Below are 22,792 nucleotides of genomic sequence, written 5' to 3'. Positions count from 1 at the left end.
ACAAGCAAATACATATTAAATAAAGTAGACCATATGAAGCCATTTCAACTCAGTGAACCTGCATCCATGCAACCCTTTCATAGCATTTGCTGTATTCCCACTTGAGAACACCTAAGCAATGTTTGGCTTAGCCAGCCGCTAAGCTATATTCTCTTCTACTTTCTTGCAGTACAAACTCGCCAAAGAGGATAACATTGTGTTATCTGAATGGCAAACAGTTCTGCTACTGTCCAGGCTAGACAGACAGGTGCAAGGAAGCTTACCAAATAGGAACATGCTATAATCAATTGCTGTAGTGAACTATGTGCCAAGACCTGCCTTGGCAACCTACACATATTTGTAAATTGTTTTTACTTTTTTTTAACCAGTGAGTTGGGCACAAAAGATAAGGAATACAATCCCTGGCCATGGAAATACGTAAAGGTAGGCGAACCATATACACACACCTTACACCTTTTGGGATTACAAACGTTCAAGACTGAAAGCTGCATTCTGCATCCTGAGATTCCTCTGAACTTCTGTGAACAAGCGCTACTCCAAGTAAACCCCAAGAAACGGCATTTAGCCTGCAAGCGTTTTTTTAAAAAGTCTTATGAAGAATCTGATTAAAATCCACGGGGTTTTCTGGAACATATTTAGGAAAAGAAGCCTCTGTCAAGAAGGTAACCAACACTTACGGCCAAAACCTCTTCTCAATCCATTTCCACAACATATTGGTTATGCTGCCTCTGGAATGAATCAAACTATGCAGCGTACAAATGGGATGCCTTGCTTTTTGTTTGGTTTTTCCTTCTTCTGGGACAGAAAGCTTCAACAGTCATGGGAATTAGCTGAATAACTAGGTGACAGTTGCAGAATGCAGTGCCATTCACAACCAGATGGCAAAAGCAAGCGTCAACCTTTCCTAAAGGCTCGCAGGCTGGTAACTCCATAGAGCTGACTTATTCCTCTATGTCAGAGCTAATGACCAGAAATCACGCAGAACGAGGAAGGGCAATTTCAAGCAAGTATTCTGCACTGCAAGCCACCAAAAAACCAAACAAAGTCTGAAGCTTGGCTTGAATGACAAATCGTATATGATCTTTGAGTTCTGCCTCAGCTGTTAGTGCTGGCTGTTCCTGTTGACTTTTAAGAATTCAAAGTCTGCTCAGTTCTTTTTTTAAAAAGGAAAAGCCTGTATCGCCAGATGTGGAAAAATTCCCCAGCGCAGGCTTCCTGAGCAGAACAGGAAAAGGGGCCAGGGTTACCTTAACCCTTGTGCATGAAAAGCCCAACCTCCGCAGCAACACAACCACTTTAATCTATCTTCACATTAAATCCTGACCTCCTGAAGAAGAACAGAATCAGGAGCTTGCTGGTGAACTGGAAGAATATGCCTCAATATGACAGTTTGGATGCAGCAGCAAAAAATAGAATAAAAATGCAAAGTGAATAAGGATCTGCAAGGTCTGAGGAACATAAAAACCAACAAGAGCAATTCTCCTGACTTCGCCTCGCTCAAACCATTTGACTGGAATGAGCAGAACCTCAGCTGGCAAGCTGCCACCACATATGCCTTTCCTGCGACCTCCTCCAAGGCACCGTCCTCAAGGGAGTCTGGGCAGATAATGCCTGCTAGAAACTGAAGCGTCCCACCAACCCAGCACCCTTGCATAGCTTTGGAAGTCTCATATTTAAAAATCAGAATACATGGTGCTATTTTCAACTCAGGTCACCCCATATATTTGTAAACGTCCTTTTGCCCACACAAAGCATGCAAGATTCACAAAACGCCGCACTGCATGACTCACTTGCAGGAGAAGTGACATGACTGCATATATTCTCAATGACATTGTCTTATCACCGAACCCAAACCTTCCAACAACGTGTAATGCCAACTTACACCAAATTCATTTGAGGAAGTGGATTAAAGTCTAGGAAAGCTCTTGCTGCCAACTTCTTTCTTTCAGTGAGTCTCAAAGGTGCTACAAGATCTCTCTACATACTGATTCTATGGACTAACATGGCTATATTTTCATGGCCTGTACTATTAGCATTTCTGGTTCTTCTGACCTCAACGATCCACACACAAGAATTCATTAAGAGATTAAACTCTATATTTCTGTAACCAGGACAAGACAAGGGTTATAACCTAGACAGGCAAAATCACGATAATGTGTTAATCTGCTTATCTATGTCAGGGTGTCTGTGCTAGTTTCTGACAAATGTTGCCACTCTTCAGATCATAATCCATCTTTGAGCCTTTTGTATTTCAATTCTTCAACCCCATCCTCCTACTGTCCAGTAAACTGTATTCCAAATAAAATTACTAGAGGTTGCTGAAATGACTAAAAATTGCTAAAGTTTCCCTTCATTGCTATTTCCTGGACAAATTTTCATTACTCCTAAAGCTAAAGATAAAGAAAAGCAGCATAATGTATGGACCAGAAACTAGCTTTGCATTGCCACCGTTTCTACTCCACAAACAAGAAATCAACTTCCTGGATGCATAATCTATTGACTTTTCACGTCGTCACTCATCTACATGCAGAAACCATAAAAAACTGCATAGGTTGCTTTTTCTCTCTCCAATTCTCTAGTCTCTAAAGTCTGTATCCAAAAAATAAGGAAGTGCTGCTACTGTGTGCAAAGGCAACCGCATTCTACACAATTCCCTAATTGGCACTAAAGGTGTCCCAATTTTTATTCAACCGAATGAAATCCTCAAAATCGAGATGGTGGCTTTCACTGATAAATATCACTTACATCTTATGAGCCAGATAATAATGCATTCAGACGAAACAACTCCTTGGAGACCACTCTCAAGCAGAAATCTGTTGGTCTACTTGAAGAGCAAATATTTTATTTTAGTTGCTGGGAGGAAAATGTAAAATTTCTTCAAAGTTAGCTTTGGTCTAATGTTTTGATCCCACAAAATCAAAAGGAAGGCCAATAAGTAGCTTGACACAGTGCATCAGTCATTCACAAATGGTCTGTTAAATTTCCACTGATGGATACCTTTCTGATATCCATGTCACCCCTTTCCTGCCCTGTTCATTCAGTTCTTTAAGCTGAGAGACACAATCATTTCCTAACTGAGCTTCTTAATGAACTTTAGGGCAGATATTTTGAGGCTGGGGGAACTTACGGGATCATATAGGATCTGGTGCCTTTAGGGTATGTAGGCCCTCCGGTTTGAGAAGAGAACTCTTGGAACTGTGTGTCTATTCAGTTTCCCTTCTTTCAAGCTGGGACTGTGAAAAGGGAGACCAGTGGGGTTTGTGGGTCTCCACTCCCCCATCTGCAGGATTTGTTTTCTTTGCATTTCCACACTGGTAGCTCTTTTCCATAATTGTGTTTACAGTAAGATGACTTATTGTTACTTCCATAAGTTCTAACAAACAGCACGGGATTGAAATGTCCGTTTTGTACTGCTGAAAGTTTTAGATGTTACCACATTTCTACCGAATGGGTGGCACCATAAGTTGCTGCACTCCCTGAATAAAAGCTGAATTTTCAAAAGAAACAGAAGCCTTGAAATGAAATCTTCCCAAAAGGACATGACAATACTCCCATAACGCCACAAATTGGTCCAGAAATGCATCTGTACAACTTTGATAACATAATATACATTACACTTTATTTACTACAACTGCTTTAGCACTAAACTAAGGTGGATACACTGGGCTTCCTTTTCTCCAATGGTTACCTCTCACTACTGATGTGGGATTCAGAAAGTTACCTTAATACAAGGGCACTATTTCAAAATAATTGTTTTCAACAGCTCCAACACCAAAGCAGCCTAGATCTCACAAGTTAACAAAATAAAGTAGGGACAGTGATGAATACAGGTTGAGTCTTCCTTATCCAGAATGCCAAAATCCAGGACTGATCTCATGGGTGGCTGAGATAATGACCCCTTTGTTTTTTTGGTGGTTCAATGTACACAAACATTGTTCCGTGCAGGAAATTATTTTTAAAATATTGCTTATAAAATGCCCTCCAGGGTACATGGGTTAGGTGCATTCAAAACATAGATGAATTTCATGTTGAGACTTGGGCCTCCTCTCCAAGGTATCTCATTACATACAGTCAGCCCTCCATATCTACAGATTCCACTATCCACGGCTTGTAAAACATTTCAAAGATATATAAATCCCCAAAAGCAAACCAAGGGCCCGCTGTATATGCAAATATTCCAGAATCTGAAAAAATGCCAAGCATTTCAGATAACAGAGACTCAGCTTGCTCTGCAGCATTCGCAGCGCACTGAGTTTGATGGCATCTCTCTCTGAGAGCAGCGGAAAAGATACATATTTTTTGTTCTCCTAGCATCTTTTTCTATTTATGTTCTGACCAAAGTTGCCTGTCATTACAGCTTGCATGTGGCCTTAATAGACCCTTGTAAACAGCCACACTACATTCCTAGAGCCCAACTATATTAGATTCCTCTGAGGCATAAATGAATCCACACCCGACACACAACCCAAAAAAACTCTTTATGTCAATAATTAAGCAGATGTGGGCGCTGGGAAAGGGGCAGAACTAGAGCTCCCCCCTTACAGTCTTTCTAAAAGAACAACAACTCAAGTACTGTGCGCCCGCGTTACACGCAGGCGCATCTTATGCAGCTTCCAGCATATGTTGGAAGCCGCACCGGAAGGAAGAGAGGTGCGTGCTGGAAGGAAACAATGGAGCGCGCTCCCGTGGCGTGCGACCCACGTGCCGCTGCGGCCACAAGCCCCATTCATTTAAATGGGACTTGAGCAGCCGCGTATTTCCCTTACGCAGGGGGGGGTGTCCAGAACAGATCCCCGCGTAAGGGAAGGGACGACTGTAAAATATACAACAATTAATATACAACAAAGGAAAAAGTATTGTTTTGCAAGGCAAACTCAAAAGCTTTTCTGTGAACCATATTGTCAATGGACTTGTAACAGTGAGTTAACCAAAGCAATGTGTCTGTGCAGGCACAAACATACACCCACAATCCAAATACCCAAAAACACCTTGAAAATAATAATAATATTAATAATAACACTTTATTTTTAGCCCGCCTTTCCAGAGATCAAGGCGGGTTACAGCATATAGCCCATACAATCCAAATTAAAATAAAAGCATCAATAGATAGATAGATGATTTCTGGCTTCTTGGGTAATAATGTGGGAAAATTACAGAATTCTGGCAGCTGAGACACAGCAGAACCTTTTGAGATGAAGCTGCATCTGAAGAAACCTCTCCGAGAGTCACAACAGGAAGAGGTAAACCAGTTCTATTCTCCCCAGTGAATTTATGTCACAAACAAGCCAAACCATTTTCTCATGCGCTACTTTATCAGGCTTTGTGTTTATGTGTGAGCAGGGCCCTAACACACCTACATTACCTAACAATATGGAACAATACAGTCTGAGCTCACAGCCCCTTTCTTCACAACCCTTCCCATAACTAAAAAAAATTAAAATCCTGCATTTCCTAAAAGGTTGATCAAAGCTTTTTTTTATTACTGTTATACATACAAGTGGTATTTGGAGACTCATCAGCTGCCATCCAGTAGGTTGTGGTTGTTATAGAGACCAGTATGTAACAGAATACAGTTGGCCCTCCACATCTGCAGCTTTGACTTCTCTAGGAACCTCTTAAGTCACCCAGCGCAATTCTGCCGGAAGTTGACCACAGAGTTGTGATGGAGGACCTAGAAGTTCCTGGAGAAAATACTTCTCTAGGCATTTTTAGTTCCTTCTGCATGATTCTATGATCAACTTCTGGCAGATGTTCACCACAGAGTTGCATTGGAGGAGCTGGAGGTTCCTAGAGAAGTGTTCTCTTAGGTAAAAAGAATAGTGTTTTTATTTGTGGTTTTTCCACATTCATGGGGGGTCCCTCACCCCTAAACCCTGCAAATGTGGAAGGACCACTGTATTTTGTTTTAAAATCAGTCCACTACACTTTATCATTTTCACAAGGCGGAAAGGATTAGCGGCATAGCTGCAACTCTTTAATAATGAAAATTAAGCCTCTTGCTTGCACCATGCACTGGAAAGAAAGCAAAGGAAAGCTGACAAAGTTCCTAGCTTGCTATTAATTCCCCGAAAAGCTGCAGGTTCATTTAAAAACCATCAAGAGTAACGGGATTCTCGGAGTATACAACATAGTATTTCAGCAGTTTCCAAACTGTGCTGAGTGCTCTCTGGAAGGGTTCCAAGCATGGCTGAAGTGTAAGTTCAGCAACAATAGACAAGCTTTCTGAACACGCCTGCCTTTGGCCATCTTCTCCTGCAATCTGGAAAAAGGGTATCTGGGCATGTAAGGCAAGAAGCAGCAGAAAGCTGATCAAAGTCTACTGGTCAATCTCAGACTGGTTTGCAGAAGACCAGCAAGAGTATCTGACTCTCAATTATTCAGCACAAGCAGCAACAACAACACACCATTTCCAACATAAATTAGGTTACTGAGATGAAGATGGGTCACTGGAAAGGATTCTTATACAAAAGAACTGTGAGCTGTATTCATTTCTGGCAGAGACATTAAGGTAAGGCTATCACAGGGATTTCCTTGCAAGACTTGGTCAGAGGGGTTTTTGCCTTTTCCTTCCTCTGAGGCTGAGAGAGTATGCCTTGACCAAGGTCGCTCCATGGGTTTCCATGGCTGAGCAGGGTTTTGAACCATGGTCTCTAGAGTTGTAGTCCAATGCTCAAACCATACCACTGTGCAGCGAAAACAAATTCCCAGGCTCAGTACATGTTCAAAGGAGCTATTTTGTTTCATTCTATGTTTGATTTCCACCTAGATCAGTAGATCTTGAGGCTCTAGAACAAAATATCCCCAGTACAGACTGAGTCTCCCTTATCCAGAATTTCAAAATACTTCAAGGAACAAACCTTTTTTCATGGGTGGCTAAGATACTGACACCTTTGCTTTCTGATGGTTCAACGCACACAAACTTTGTTTCATGCACAAAATTACTGCAAATACTGTATAAAATTACCTTTCAAGCTATGTGCAGAACATTTTGTGTTTAGACTTGAGTCCCATGTCCAAGATATCTGGTTGTGTACGCATTTGCAAATAAATAAATAAAGGTTTTCCAAAGTCCAAAAGAAAACCTCTGAAATCCCAAACACTTCTGGACTAAAAGTGTTTTGGATAAAAGAAACGCAACCTGTATTTCCAACAATCCTGAATTCCCAAAATCTGTTTACTAAAGCACACATTTGGTTGATGCCAGCTGACAGCAATGCCCACCAGGCCTATGCAACGCCCCAAATGAACCAAATGTGCACCCTACACCCCTCTTGCAGCATGCGGAGATCCAACGTAAATGACAAAAAGACACATCCACATGGAAAGGATTCCTGGAGGCAGAAAACATTTTTGAAAGAATACTGTTGTGTCCCATCTGGCTTTAACTATTCTGCAATTGTCACTGCAAAATAAAAATTCTTAGGTTAGGGACACTCCATGTATGTTAAAACGGCATGTCTAGGGGGAACAGAAGCCTCTTTTAAGACCCTGGCACAAAGAACATTTGTCCCACTGGGACTTGTGTTACATTCCTATGCTCCGAAACAAGAATCCCAAGTAATCGGAGATGCCAAGATTGTTCCAAACAACTTGCAGAACCATGTTAAGGGGATGAGGTCACAAGGCCTGAACTCTTCCAAGTGGTGAACAAGGCACACAACCTGTATATACTAGTGTTACTAACTCCACTTTCCAAAGTTTAGAGATTCAGATAAAACCAACGGACCAATTCTTTTCCAGCTTAAGGTGTTAGAAACAATGAACAAAACAAAATGAGCTGAAGCCCCTCTTTGCTTAGAAAATTTCTATCCAAATGTTAGTGTCCTCTGAGTAGATGAATTAAGTTCATATTTACTACGTAACCTAACTGGCTGTGCCTGAAAAGTGTCTCAACGAGATTAGGCGATAATGAATAGGCTTTAAACAGGAAAATATGTAGGCTGATGCTACAGTCAAGTTGCACAGGCAGATGTCAATGACAGCTGGGCAAGTCTGCGCAACTTCCATTTCATCTATGGAATGGTCTCATTTGCACCTTCGGCTAAAAGCAACACTATAGCCGCTATACATGGAGAAAATCAGGCAGACACCTATGCCTCTGCTAAAGAGGGAATTACAGTACAATTAAAGTTTATAGATGCTGGTAAATTTTGGTTATGTTTCCTACCCTCTGCTAGGTTTTTCAACACCTAGAAAGTTTTATAAAATGCTTAGTGGAAGACATCTTTTACAGCTGCGTGCTTGAAAGGAAAGAACATAATTACAATTCTGAGCATGGAATGAGCTACCACCCTACAAGCCTCAACCAAATCCTGTTTTCTCCAGCTGTAGTGAATCAAAGAAGTCTGAATTAAACGGCGAAAAGGGCCTAGACGCGGCCCTTCTTGGTGCCTTTAACCCAATAATTGTGTGGCACCTGGATCCGGAAGGGCTGCGGAGGATTGTAACAGCTTCAGATGTTTGGTGGATGTGGCCCAGTGACTCTTTGATCTCGGAGGAATGCAGGCCCTTGAACAATGCAACTGTGTATTGGCTGCATTACAGATCCGGGTGTGGACCTGAGGGGATTTATAAAAGCTAGCATTACACTGCAGCTGGAAAGGAAAAGGACCCAGCCTATTTAAATCGCAGGCCCACAAACACAAGGAGGCATGTGGTGCGATCCTTCCCCACTCCCACTCACCCTCTGTAAGGCCCAAAAGCTCATTTCCAAGGGGTTTATGGAAAAGATCAATCCTAGGCAGCTCCAGAATTTTCAAAGACACTGGATAACCTATAATATTGTTAAAACAGCTGTCAACCCAGAATCTAATTTAATCTGTTATGTTTTCTACACTCGTACACACTCTAATAAGTCTTACCTAGCAATCGATCTTCCATCTATCTAAAGGACTTATAGCTTGCTCTTCACCCTAAAGGACGCCCTGAGCCTAAGATCAATAACAAAGAAGACGGCCCATGCCTGCAGGCTTACAACAGAGATGCAACACAAAAGGGAAAAGGGACTGGGAAGGAAGGGCAAACACAGGCAATTCTTCTTAGGGGTCAGTCACTTTTTTTTGCACAGAGATATTTGCATCTGTGAATCGATTCAAAATCCGAGTCACAGTTCCCACTACATTTTAAGGCAGCGAAACTCTTGGTGGCAATTAAATCTGGACTGAAGTTCCCATTTGCCACTGGTTTTACCTACATTCTAAAATAACATATTTCATAATCCCTTTCTTGTATTTTTTTTCCCAATTTGCAATTTTTCCAGGGGGAAAATGTGGGAGGGAAATTGTTTTCTAACTTTCCCCTCTTTTCTTCCTGAGTCTTCACATGTCTAATCTGAGGGCAGCAGACCAGAGAAGGCTTACCCAGACGCTTCATGTGGACATATTCTGAAGCCTATCCATCACACACAATTTAGCCGGACTCAAGTTCAGCCAGGCCAAGGCCCAAATAAACTTCATAAAAGTATGCACTCTTCATCAAAGAGGAGCAAATTCATGATGCTTAAGGACTGACACAAGCAGGACATCTTGGAAGAACTGACGGAAGCTACCACCTCATGCACATTTTCTTCAACTTCATGAAGCAAGGTATATGAAAAGGCTATAGGAACTTTGAGATGTCAAGCAACAAACCCAGGATGCAAGGTGTGGTTCTTACTCTTTCGATCAGACAAGGACCAAAGACCAAGTCTTTAGTAAAACACCCAAGCAAACAGTCTCGGTGCCACATTCTGCACTTGTAGCTTCCACACACTTTTCAGGGGCAGTGCTAATGCAAAGAATGCATCACGGCAATCTGATCAAGAGATATTTAAGGTGTGAACCACTGTGGTCAGATCTGCCCTTCCTTGGAAAGGATGCAGCTGATGCACCAAGTGAACCTGGCACAGCAGTCACCTGGCCTTCTAAGAGAAGTACTGAACACACACACACATTTACAAACCTAACTTTTCAAAAAGAGCACAAACTCATCCAGAACATGCTGTGATCCCAATTCTGAGTTAGCTTTCCTAGTGACCAACAGGATTCCCATCTTGCCCAATTTGAGACGCAATTTGTTCACCCAGATCCAATCCTTCATAAGACCCAGACAACAATTCAGGACTTCCACAACCAAAGGAGAAAGGCATTATCAGGTTTAAGCCTCCTAAGTCTGGCCTCCTATATATTGACAAACACTGTACTGTGTCTTCAGAGAAAACATACTCATGCAGTTGTAAATGCTGATGCAAGAAACCACAATGACCAGACATAATGCGCAGAGGAAGCACAGCGTATCTTGCTGTACTAGAACTCAAGGTCCAAGTGGGAAAGCCCCCAAAACAGGACTAAATGTCAATAAATCACATGCAAATTAAGTTTGGAGGAAATATTCATTGAACCCATTACTGTTTCATTTGCTTAAATTAATATTTGTGAATGCTGAAGTATTTCAAATGTTATTTTTTTAAAAAATGTAAACTGAAATCTTGTACCTAAATATACTAGCCCCAAGAACTAAAAGTAAATAAAAACTTTGAAAAGAAATTTGGTTTAAGTAGGCTATGTTCTCTGATCAAACACGTAGAAACCAACTGAAATATGTGCCACATCAAAACAATTTAAGCTGGTGAATTCCAAACTGTGATTCAGGGAACCTGAGAGTATATAAATGAGGCTGCTATTGCTATTAGAGGCTCTCAGGGATTTTTCACGCAGGCTTCTCTTCCACTGCTGATCTTTTTCCCATAATGGACTCATCTTCTGGGAGGCACTCTTTCTTCATGCTGAGCAATGCCTCTGGTCTGCCTCAGAAAAAGGGAAGGGCAACAATTCTTCTAACTTGAAAAACTGCTTAAAAACATTTCCAAACGTGTTTGTCCAACGTTACAAATTGAAGACATTAAAACACTATCACAACTCAACTTTACATTAAGAAAAACTTAAAGGCTTTCCTGTGAAAAACAAATGCAGGATATTGGCAAAACTGCAAGAGAAGGGGTTGGGGGAAAGGCTGCTATGTAAAACAAATGCATTTTTTTTTCTGTTTGTACAACAGAAAACGGAAGTCTATTTCTTACAAAACTGCAGTAATAAGTATAGCAAGAGAATAACCAGAATGATGAAGGAACTTTCAATGATTATGATGTTAACCTAACCAACCAGGATCAAGCACTTTTATAATGAACACACCTATGCTAGCTACAAAATACTTGGAAGGTACCTTCTTGAGGAAAGCTGGTTTAAGACACTGGAAATGAGCCTGTCCTCTCACTTTCTACCTTTACAGGATGTAAAGCTATCAGAAAATGGCCCCAGGGCATCAGAGCCTGTCTGATTTTGGAAGATAAGAAGGGTCAGCCCTAGTTAGTATTCAGATGGAAAGATGACAACGGAGACCAAAGTGGCACAGGCACAGAGGAAAGAACTGGCAAAACCACCTCTGAATATTCCTAAGGAAACTGAATGAAATTCACGGGGATGACATAAGTCAACAAGGCGGCCCAAACATAGATGACCTAAAAATGGCAAGAAGCCGAGAAAGAAGTGCAAACCATCAGGCGCCTCCTCTCCAAGTCTTTTTTTCATTTCCCCCTCTCTGCATGAGAAAGTAGACTGGAGGCTTCTTATCTTGCTTTGAGGCAGTGGCCTCACTAGGGCTGGTGGTAACTCAATGTGTCACCACCCCATTAACCTCCTCCTCCTTTTCCCATACCACACCATACAGAGTCCTTAATCATGGTTTTTGGTACTAATGTTACTCATAAATCATAATTCCCATGTATCACTGAATGTAATGTCAATAGCTGAGATGGAAACAACAAGCAAAAATAAAATTATACCTTTAAATTTGAATAGCAACAGCATGTACATTTCTATACCGCTTAATAGTAAGTTCAGCATTCGCTAAGTAGTTTACAATCTGTAAGCCAACTGCCCCCAACAAGCTGGGGACTCATTTTACCCACCCACGAAAGGATAGAAAGCTGAGTGGACCTTGGGCCCTGGGGTCGGACTCACAACCTTGTGGCTGCAGGACCAGCATCTGGCCACTGCATCACTAGGGCCATACGCACAGTCTACATGGATTTACGTGTGCATAGTAACCATATGGTTAATGTGAAAATTTGATACGACATGATGTTTTTAAAGAAAATTAAAAATTCATATTTTATTTTATTTTTTTAATAAATTTTATTGCAATTAAAACATACAACTACAGGTTCAACATATAAGTGAAGAAAAAGCAAAGAGAAACATATAAACGTATACATATTACATCACATATATTACATATATACTCACAAAATACATTCGCCAAGCTTACCATATAAGTAACATTGCTTCCCTTAAACCATATATCTCATTCAGTCTAATTGACAACATAGAAGACATAAAGACTGAAATAAAAAACTAAGAATAAATTAAAAAAAACAAAAAAACAAAAAGGAAACAAAAAAATCTATCTACAAATGTTGTTTCAATACTATTCTTTCTGTTCCTTCTATCCCATCTTCCTTTACATTTGGAAATACCTAAATACTATGCTTTACAAGTTTATTCCCCCTTTTTCCATTAATAAAGAAGTTCACATGGTAGATCTAACTGTTACAACAAACCTCAAATACAAGCTTATTATCTATTCCTATTATCCTTGTTATCATATGTATCAAGACAACTCCATTCTTTTTCTAAATTTTCTTTTGATGTTCCTTTCAAAGAAGCAGAGAGTATATCCATATTTTTTGCTTCGTAGAGCTTAACCAACCATTCTTCATTAGACGGGGTATTAGCATTTTTCCAATATTGTGCATATAAAATCCTTGCACATGTTACCATATACAAAATAATTCTACAAAGCTTTACAGTCTTTATATTTTGTGTTATATTTAATAAAAACAATTTTGGATCTAATGTTATTTTTATGAGTAAGATGTTTTGCATTACTTCTTGAATCCTTTTCCAGAACTCTTTTGCTTTCGTTTTTAAAATTTATATTTTAATTTAAAAAAATAATGTTTAAAAAACCTGGGGCCTCTCCTTTCTCCTCCCACTGAGCCTCAACCCATTTGCATCATCATCTCTTCAGCATTTCAAAGGGACGTAGGTGAACGCCACAGCCTATGTCTGCCAAAAGGTAGATGTTTGGGAAACTGGGGGGTCACCCCTTCTCCTGGTGTGGTGCGCACCCCCCAAACTCATCTCAGTAATGCCCCTGCTTTGAGGACGCAGGAATGCCCAAGCAAAGCAAACAGAGCACAGCAGCTTCTCATCTTCTCCTCTTGTGCTGAAAGGAAGGAGGTGAGAAAGAGTCGGGCCTCAGGTTTCAGGTTTGAGAAGGCTGTGCTTGCTGCTACATATGAATGTAGTTGTTCTGACCACTCATTCCATTTTAAGAGACTATACAGCATTCATGTTTCATTTCAGGAAACCTAAGTCGAAAGGAGATGTTTGAATATCAACAGCAGCATCAGCAACAACAACAACAATACAGAGGCTACTAGCATCTCCAGCTCACCAAGATGCCCTCCACACTGCGCTTTGGAGAACCACAGGGAACAGTCTCATCCATAAGTCTGCCGTTTGAAAGGGGACAAGGAAGAAAAAATACTAATGGGGGAAAGGGCAATTCTGTCCAGGTACCGAGAATTGGGAAGAGTGGCCCCAAATGACTCTTCCACTTCCCAGCTCTGCCTCTGGAGAGAGGGACTAAAATTAGCTCATCCACTCCCAAGATCCATAGCAGCATTAGTCATTAAAATGTTAACTTGTCACATACGATTTTAATCAAGTCACCCTCTGTGTTGTGCTCAGCTTCGAGAGCATGGGATGCGAGGTTTACCCCTTTTCATCATCACAGGAAAAGGGCATGCAAGAGATGAGCCTACGGTGGGATACAAGGGATCGGGCTTTTTGCATTTTTATTCCACTTCTTTTATAAATTTGCTTCTTTCCTCGACATTAACAAACACTGAGTCTGTCACACTGAAGGTTTAATAGGAATCAAAACTATGGCCATCACCCTCTGTTCCTTCTAGAGCTGGTAGTTTTAGATTTGCTCTTTAACATCACATTTCAGTTACAAGCACGACTTTATACACTGAACATATAATGAACAAGGAACAGCGGCGCACAATATACTGCAATTAACACATGCATGTATAACTGGGTTAGATAGTTACTGCAAACAAGATTACAAGAGCGGTTCTCACTTTTAGACTTATACATGAGTATATACAGTAACTATACCTGAACCACATTTACACAGCCACTGAGAGAGCATAACTATATGTGCAGTTACTTTTTCATTAGCCCTGGCCCCCAACACAATTCTGGTCCAAAGTATCTCACAAAGAACCCTCTGCCTGTCCAGCTCAAACCCTCCAGGAGAGGAGAAACCCATTTACAGGTGGAAGCAAAGAACCTTCTTCTTCAGAGATTCAACATCAGGAACGTTTCTCCACCTCTTTCCTTTCTCAAATATCTTCCTACCGCAAACATGCATTCCTCCAAGAGAAAAACATCACTTTATTTATAGTGCCTCCAAAAATTTACAAGTTGGTTGTTCTGAAGAGTTGGGCTCAAGAACATTGATTATAAATGTACAAGCAAATGGTAATGATGAGATTGTAAATGTCCGTTCCTTATTGAAACTGGTAGCCTGGATTAACTAGGTGCCATTGTTATCTTAAACTACATCAGAAAAGGTGTCAAAAGAAAGCTGGGGAAAACTCAACTCCAGGCTTTGCCAAATTCTTGACCTTACAAATGTTTTCCTAGCAAAGTAACAATACCACTACTCTATCTATTCAAGAATCTGTAAATATTTAAATGCTACCGTAGCCAAGCTGAAGCGTTGCTAATGGAAAAGGCCTGTCTTAAATGGAAACCAAGATTTGGCCCCATTTTGTCTAAGCAATTCTATCTGCATTGTAGCATGTGGCTTTTCAGGAAAAGAAAAAGAAAGAAACAATTTAATTCCTGAAGCGTGGGTTGAAAATGCTTTTTGCTATCCACCTCAGATTCGCAATTGTTCTCTGCTTGGGAGGTCAGAACAAGGCAAGGCTCAAGCATGGAAAAACAATACTGTTTAGCAGCATCACCATATTGGTCCTTTTAATTCTACACCTACATATTCATCGGGAACTCTGTGAAAGACTATTGCCAAAGCCACCATCTCCCTCTCACTCCTGCTCAGAGGAAGCCTTGACCCAGTCAGACTCTCTAATGAAAATTGTGGGCAGGGAGAATCATGCCAGCTGTCAGCTTCCATGGAAATTCACTGCAACAGAAAGCCACCAAATCCAGAATGTGAGCTCCGTCGGGTGATAATGATAAAAAGGGGTATCTGTCAAGGAAGTTAAGAACCTGCTAACTGTACAACCAAATGCCAAAGCCTGGGGCATAAATGTCTTGTGGTATTTCAAACATCCAGCAACTACCATTTTTTGTATTTTGCTTTCCATTAATTTAGAGGGGGGAAACAACTTTTATTACAGCCGTGTGCTAAACATGATCTTGCACACAGTGGTCCCTCCACATTCACTGGGGTTAGGGGCACAGGACCTCTGGGAAAGAGGGGAAACCACAAAGCCACTCTGATAGCCTTTGGGGTTGAAGGGCAGGGTATAAATAACATAATAAATAAACAAATAAATAAATAAAATAACACTGTTTTTTTTTTTACCTGAATACCTCTCTAGGAATCTCTAGGTCCTCCAGGGCCACTCTGAGATTAACATCTGCCAGACATCGACCACAGAATTGTGCTGGAAGAGCTACAAATGCCTAGCAGAGTATTCTCTCTAGGAATCTCTAGGGCCTTCAGTGAAATGTTTGGTTAAAGTTGACTATAGAGTTGGGCTGGAAGACCTAGATATTCCTAGAGAGATCACAGCAATAAAATCCGTAAATAATCAAATCCAGCAAAAGTCAAATCCGCAAATGTGGAGGAACAACTGGACAGCTCAGATGACAATACAGCATAGAACAAGGAATGAAACCCCCGGCTTCATGGAGACCCTATCTTGCCATAGCCATTTCACCACTCACTGTTATTAGGCTGGGATTCTCCAACAGCCGGCCCATGAAGAATCCTCTAATTTGCCGGGCAGCCAATGTGCTCTGTGAAAGTAGCCACAGGCTGACCAAAACCATTTGGAAACATGCTCTAATTCCCAAGCGTCATCATTCCAGGTAACCAAGTACTTATGACTCATGAAGTAGAACTTCAGTGCTGTTGCAGCTGGGGCATTTGGTGGAAGGAGGCACACCCAGTATTTCAACAACAATGGAAATTACTGATCCGTGGGAGAAACGTGCCTTGCAATCGCCCGGTTTATGTCTGTTTTACCCTCAGCAGATTAAGGACCTAGGCCACAACAGAGATCATAGCAGTGACACAGGTGACAGGACTGTACTGTCACACCTTTCAGCTCTTGCAGCTGCACCAGCACTCTCTGTGAGCTGAGACTCTTCTGTGAAAAATGCCATAGTTTTAAAGAAAGGTGGACCAAGAATTCTGCTTAAAACCAACCCTGCTGAAAAGTTTTAAAGTATACTGGCACTAAGATTATAAAAGTAGCACCCACAATGAATGTGAAGTCCATTTACAATATGGATTAGAAACACTAGAACATATTAGAAACAGTTGGCCCTCTGTATCCACGGATTCATCCATCTATGATTTGAAAATATATATTTTAAAAAGTTCCAAAAACCAAACCTTGATTTTGCCATTCTATTCAAGGAACCTCATTTTACTATGCCATTGTACATAACGGGAGCTGAGTACCCACAGATCCCTGAAATCAAACCCCAGCAGATACCAAGGGCCCCACTATACAATCAATTGGAGTTTTATTTCAATGTTATTGAAGCCTACTGGGGAATTATTTAAGGGGGGAAAACACATTCAAACAGTGCACTGTACAAGCTAAAAGTTAAGGATGCTATTTTTTTTTAAAAAAACTGCTTTCATTCACATTGAGGCCATGGGGATGGGAAGGTAAAAATCTAAATTATGGTCTCTTTGCCATCTGTCACAGTCATCTATAATTGTCACAGCCATCTATAATCGTCATAAATAAACAGTAAATGGACTTTACGCACCATGGCAAGCATCCCTAACAGAATACCTACTGTCTGCTGCACACTGCCATAGCTTCTCATTTACACAATGTTCAATGTAATCCTTAGGAAATTAAAATATAAACCTAAAACCAAGCAAGACATTAAAAATAATAAAGCAAGTATTCAAAACAGGTAAAAAGGCAGAGCAATACATCAGTGGATGCTTCAAAAAGTCCTCTACTCCTAGTACTCTGGAATGAGCGTGTTGTACACTGGCATACACTACTACTGAGGATGATTTACACGCACTACCAAGATTTACTCACACTGGAGTGATACAGACAGGCGGCTTCATGCCACCCATTTTTGCTGCTCATTGGAGTACTAGGAGTAGAGTGGCTTCTTTTTAGCATGCACTGACGCTACCACTTCCGGCAAGCACTGTTTGGGCAGGGCCACTGCAAGATGGCGCCCGAGCACTTAGGGCTGGGCACATGTGGAGGCCCAGCCCTACGGAACCCTTAAATTGGCCCCAGGCTGGCACTTTTGCCCGTCTGTATCGGGCCACTGTCATCTTGCCAATCCTACTCCTCTCCAAAAAAGGAATCTCGAGCAAAACCTCATCCACAGGTACATTATAACAAGCTAGGAAGTTACCATTACTTATACCTGGCTAAAATTATACTTCACTTGAGAGTCTGGTGTTAACCCACCCAGTTATTTCCCCTGTTTTTGTTCAAAGTGACATAGAGAACCACATCAGCAGATCCACCACAATCCCACGGCTGAGACATTGTTGTCAATAGTGGTAACAGTCTGTAGTGCATATTCCTAAGCACACTCCTAAAGATGTGTTAAAAGTGGCAATTCTTTTTTATAATCTCAGACAGTAGAACCTAGTCCAAACTAGTTATTTAACAACCACCAATTTAATCAGTACATTGATCTACTCGGGCAAATCATTTATTCCTTTTTGGCTAATTACATTTTCATACTGATATGACAATAAGGCTAGACCACATTCACTAATAATTTCTTGAAATTGTAAGTTACTTCAGTAAAAGCCCTTGGGAGAGAATATTCTTCAATATGAATTCAGGAAACAATCCCTGATGTACTTAAAGTGCAGAAACATTAGCATTTTCCAATTGAAAATAAGAAGTATGATGTTTTACTCCACCTGAACCTCAAGTGCTGTTATCCGCAGCCCCAAAATTCACAAACCAGGAGTAATCAGTGGCAAGGGAACTGGCTGAGCTGCTTCTAAAGGATGTGAAATCCTATTCTCCTTTCTTCCAGCAACAGAAAGAAAGGCAACCCCATCTTCTCATTAACAAGAAACTCATCTTGCCTTTCACTGGTAGGTTTCATTCAGCAGTGAAAGGCTGGTTGAAGTGGATCCCCTTGAATTAGGGGAAAGATTTTGTGTGCACATGGCATTGGATCCAAGCTCATAGTTTACCACTGTATTATATAACTGGAAGAACATTCTTTACATTTGGCCACACTGCTGTGAAATATTTTTCAAAACAGTGGAATTGTTGCAGAAATTTCACTTCCAAATACACTCTGAAGTGCTGCACCAACCATTTCCTTGAAAGGTGGTGATCCCACAGCAGTAATTGATAGTGGATTTGCACAAATATAACCAACACAGATTTTTGCACTCTAGAACTTTCATTTTACTATCTCCGAAACACATTAATACACCCTTTCACATCTCTGTGAAATCCCCTGGTTTAGGTGCTTATGTGACGCTAGTCTATGGTATTCTTCTCTACAAAGGCTGTTGAATCAGTAGGCAAATACATTTAACTCCCCATAAAACTTGCCTTGCAGCCAGGTAAGTGATTGCTCATCTGTAGCAAACAACAACCGCAAACTGGCAGAAGACACACACGTGTCCAAGCTCTCTGCAGTCAAGAGGGCAAGGCTGGAGGTCTCAGTTGTATATGGCAAAGGACAGAGACAAGAGAAGGGCAACTGCATCCCCAAGCTTTTATTTACAAAGTTGTTTCACATTACACTGCAATTAAATCAGAAATTGACAAGAGAAAAAAAAGCCTCTGAGGCACAAGCAACTTGCTACATGCGCCTTCAAAAGAAATGACACTTTCTTGATAAGTGGAAAACATTTTTCCTGCACCACCAAGACAAGTTGGGTTGAGGCATTCTATCAAAATGTTACCTTTAAGAAGGCTAAATGAAAGATTCTCACAAGACATATTTTGCTCCTGAAATCATTTTTACACTAAGTCATAGAAAAGTGCTTAGGCAAAAGGGAGTAAAGTATTTACCGATTCCATCGCTGAAAGTAGCAGTTAGCAGGATACAGATAAAATCCAACAAAGCGGTGTCCCCAAAGAAACTCTGTATTCTGAAAGACAAAAATTAGCCTGCATAAATATTCATTACCCAGCTTCAGACAAAACATTCACAAGCTAGCCTTCTGACAAAAAAGGCATGTTCAAATTACACTTGATAAACCATCTTTTGAATTGTATTCCCACGATGCTTTGATGCTACAATACTCCCATTATGTGGACTGGTTCAAACACACATAAAGGACTTTGAAGGGATGGCATTAACGAAATTTCATAAATATCGATTGTGCAAAATTATTGCTGGCACTATGTGAGTCCATCTCTGCATGTTTATCTCTATGTCGTTTTCCCTCTCCATCCTTCATACCCACCAGCAACATCCATGGCTGTCTCTGAAGATTTGGATGCACACACAGCAAAGAAAATCATTTCAATAAAATGTGACAAAAACCTGTTAGAAAGGCAAAGCATAATGGGGGGATCTGTTCCTTTGCCATCAAAGACTAGCATGTGTGCATATAAATGTATATCTATATATACATACAGATATGCCATTTAATTTGTTCTCACTCTCAGAGCAAACTGAGGATCATTATAACTTGAGATTCACCAATTTATGTAACTTACTTACTAATCATTCTTGCCAGTCTCAAGAATTACCATAAGATATCACAAGTGATAAGTGATTTCTGTCTCTCTCTCTCTCTCTCTCACACACACACACACACACACACACACGGATGGAAAGCACCACTTTAAAATTCAAATTATTTATTTATCATCTAACTTTAGATACAGAAGCATTAACAGCATACTATAAATACAGGTAAGTTCTCATAAATATTGTCCCCTTGCAACTATTCCACGCTAGCAATTTTGCAAACATTAGCAGAAACTCCTATTTCCAAATCAAAACAAGTCCCTGCTGCTTCTGAAGCACTCTTCTTGTTGATTTTAGAGCTAATACATCCAGAGGAGTATCTGGTGTCTCCTATTAGCATTCTAGAACAAGCAAGTTGTGACTCATAATTGCGGAGAAGCCAGCTGTTCTTAAGTCAACGGAGCCAAGGCTAACCTATAAAAAGGGGGAAACTAATGCAGTCAGCCCTCAGCAGCTACATATACAACAACATCTAGTTGGGGAAAAAACCCATGAGAAATTGAACATGAGCAGCGCAATCCAACAATAAGTGAATAACAGTCCAAGATAATGCGGTTCTAGTTGTGACCCGAAGCATGCCCTTCGGATGAAGACCTCTTAGGACAGAGACATAAGCCTCAGTCAATAAAGTATCTATATTCAGGTACTCACTAACTAATGGTCCTTAGAGATTTAGCTTTGACCAGCCACCTGGCAATCTTAACCAGTAAGAGAGTGAATATTAACGTTAAAGCACTAGGCATAACAATAGTCACATAAACAAGCCACCAACTCAAGAACATGAGAATCATACTCTGCTGACAAACCAGTTTGTCTATTTAGACACAGAAGCGTCTGCAGCCTTAAAGACGGCAGCCTTCTACATTACTATTTTTAATTATTTTGCTCTGATCAGCTTTGAATTCGATGCAGTTTTCAAAGATGGCATTTCTCACTTTTAATATTATCTTGCAGTCCACATCAGAAAGGCCTGAAAGGCAACCCATACATGATTTTTATAAACAAAGATGGTAGATCACTGCAGTATAGAAGTGCCTGTGTATTTCAATGCCTCTGCATCCCTGCTTAGTTCAAACAACTTAACAAAACGTGAACACAACAGCAGAAACCATTCCTGAACTAGAAAAATGAACTAATGTGCTCCAATGCATAACAAACCATTCCAGACAGCAGGAGGCCATGCCAAGTACAGAATATTCCATTTGGAGAGAACCTCTGACATGCTTTAAAACATTGAAGCAGATGGTGAGCAGTCCTTACTAGTCGCATCCCATTTTATTACGCCATTAATACTGGCTAAAATTTAGCCCTACTTCAGCTTGAGTGGCTGAAGTAAAGAGTGGAATACATACATTATTGGAAATGTTAAGCAACAAAGAAATGCAAACTGTTCCTTGAGTCATGAAGGCAAGCTGATACCTCTTTACTGGAAATTATCCGTCTCCATACATAAAGCCAGCCTTCTTTCAGATACTATCAAGCAGGCGAGAGCTAAGAAAAAGGAAAGCATTTATAGCTGCTAAACAAGAGGCAGGCAAGCCCATATTAAAGCGGCCTAAGCCCTCTTGGGAAGTCACATCACATGGACACGTCAAAATGGGGTTATCTGTACTTGTACAAATGATCACAACAATTGTATACTCTTGTTTTGTAAATCAGTTTTAATTGTAAATAATTAGGGCTGAAGTGTGGGATATTAATACCATAAATAAATAAATAAATAAATAAATAAATAAATAAGATAGATAGATAGATAGATAGATAGATAGATAGATAGATGCCTAAGCCCTGGGTTGTTGTTGTTTTTGTCTGAATACAGAAACGTTCAAATATTTAAGTGCAATCAGACTCTTTACCTTTAAGCCTTTAAAGCTCTTTTTTCCACTGAGCTGTTTGATGTGTTTGTATCTTGTTTCAGTTATTTGGTGCTTTAGTTTGGACTTGTTGAAACTGTTCATATATTTTCTGTTCATCTCATAATAAAAATTTAAAGAAGATAACTACATAAATGCATAAGCAAACCAGGGATGAGGAGGGGAGAGAGCCTGATGGCCACTGAGGCACATTAACCAAAAAGGCAAGGCAAAAAACGGCTGTGCTTTCCAACACAACACACAATCTAGAAAGGTGTCCCATTGCTGGACAGGTGGCAGACGAACTTCCAGGGCAATGGATAAAGTAAGGAACAGATGGGGAGGAAGGAGTGCTGCAAGGAAAAGCAAAGAGGGGCTTAGTTTTCAGGAAAGCACTTTTAAAAAAGACAAAGCAAAATGCCTTTCTAATGTTACACTTCTATTTTTGTTGGTCGCCACAGGGCTCTTTTGCAATTCTAAACAGAAAGGAGGCTGCCTGTGATACAGAGGAGAAACAAAGCATGTCAAGCAGTGCATTTTATTGGGCCTATTTTTATGGCCAAGACTGTAAAGCTGGCAAACTTCACAGAACTACCAAGACTGGAAAAACACAAGGATCCCTGGTTATTAGCATACATCTCCCCCTTCCTCCAAGGAGTTCAAGGGGTTGTTTCTATTTATCTTCACAACAATCCGATGAAGCAAGTTGGAGAGAGCAGCCAGCAATACAGCCTAAAGCAATCTAGCAAACTTCATGGTTGAGTAGCAATTGTAATCCTGGTGCCCATGTTCAACATTTTAATCACAAGAGTATAGCGATTCTTTCTATGCATCCATGTTGAAAATGTGTAATTTCAGCCAAGAGTGTAATTTAAATAGAAACCAAAATTCAGAAGGCCTATCTCA

General features: G+C 40.5%; 1 protein-coding gene across 2 annotated transcripts in view; it reads right to left on the bottom strand.

Annotated features, from left to right (window-relative positions):
* ANKRD11 (ankyrin repeat domain 11) overlaps nucleotides 1-22,792 on the bottom strand; it is a 173,260-nt gene that overhangs the window by 130,894 nt on the left and 19,574 nt on the right. For both annotated transcript variants that reach the window (XM_089477103.1, XM_089477104.1), the window contains exon 2: nucleotides 19,346-19,425. The gene's annotated coding sequence lies outside the window, so the exon portion shown is untranslated. The remainder of the gene's footprint in view (nucleotides 1-19,345; nucleotides 19,426-22,792) is intronic.

Source organism: Sceloporus occidentalis, unplaced genomic scaffold (genome assembly GCF_023333645.1).
Source record: "Sceloporus occidentalis isolate IW3139 unplaced genomic scaffold, rSceOcc1.0.p SCAF_10, whole genome shotgun sequence".
Taxonomy (NCBI): domain Eukaryota; kingdom Metazoa; phylum Chordata; class Lepidosauria; order Squamata; family Phrynosomatidae; genus Sceloporus; species Sceloporus occidentalis.
The sequence above is the reverse complement of the archived record's forward strand: the minus strand, read 5'-3'. Positions and strand labels throughout refer to the sequence as shown.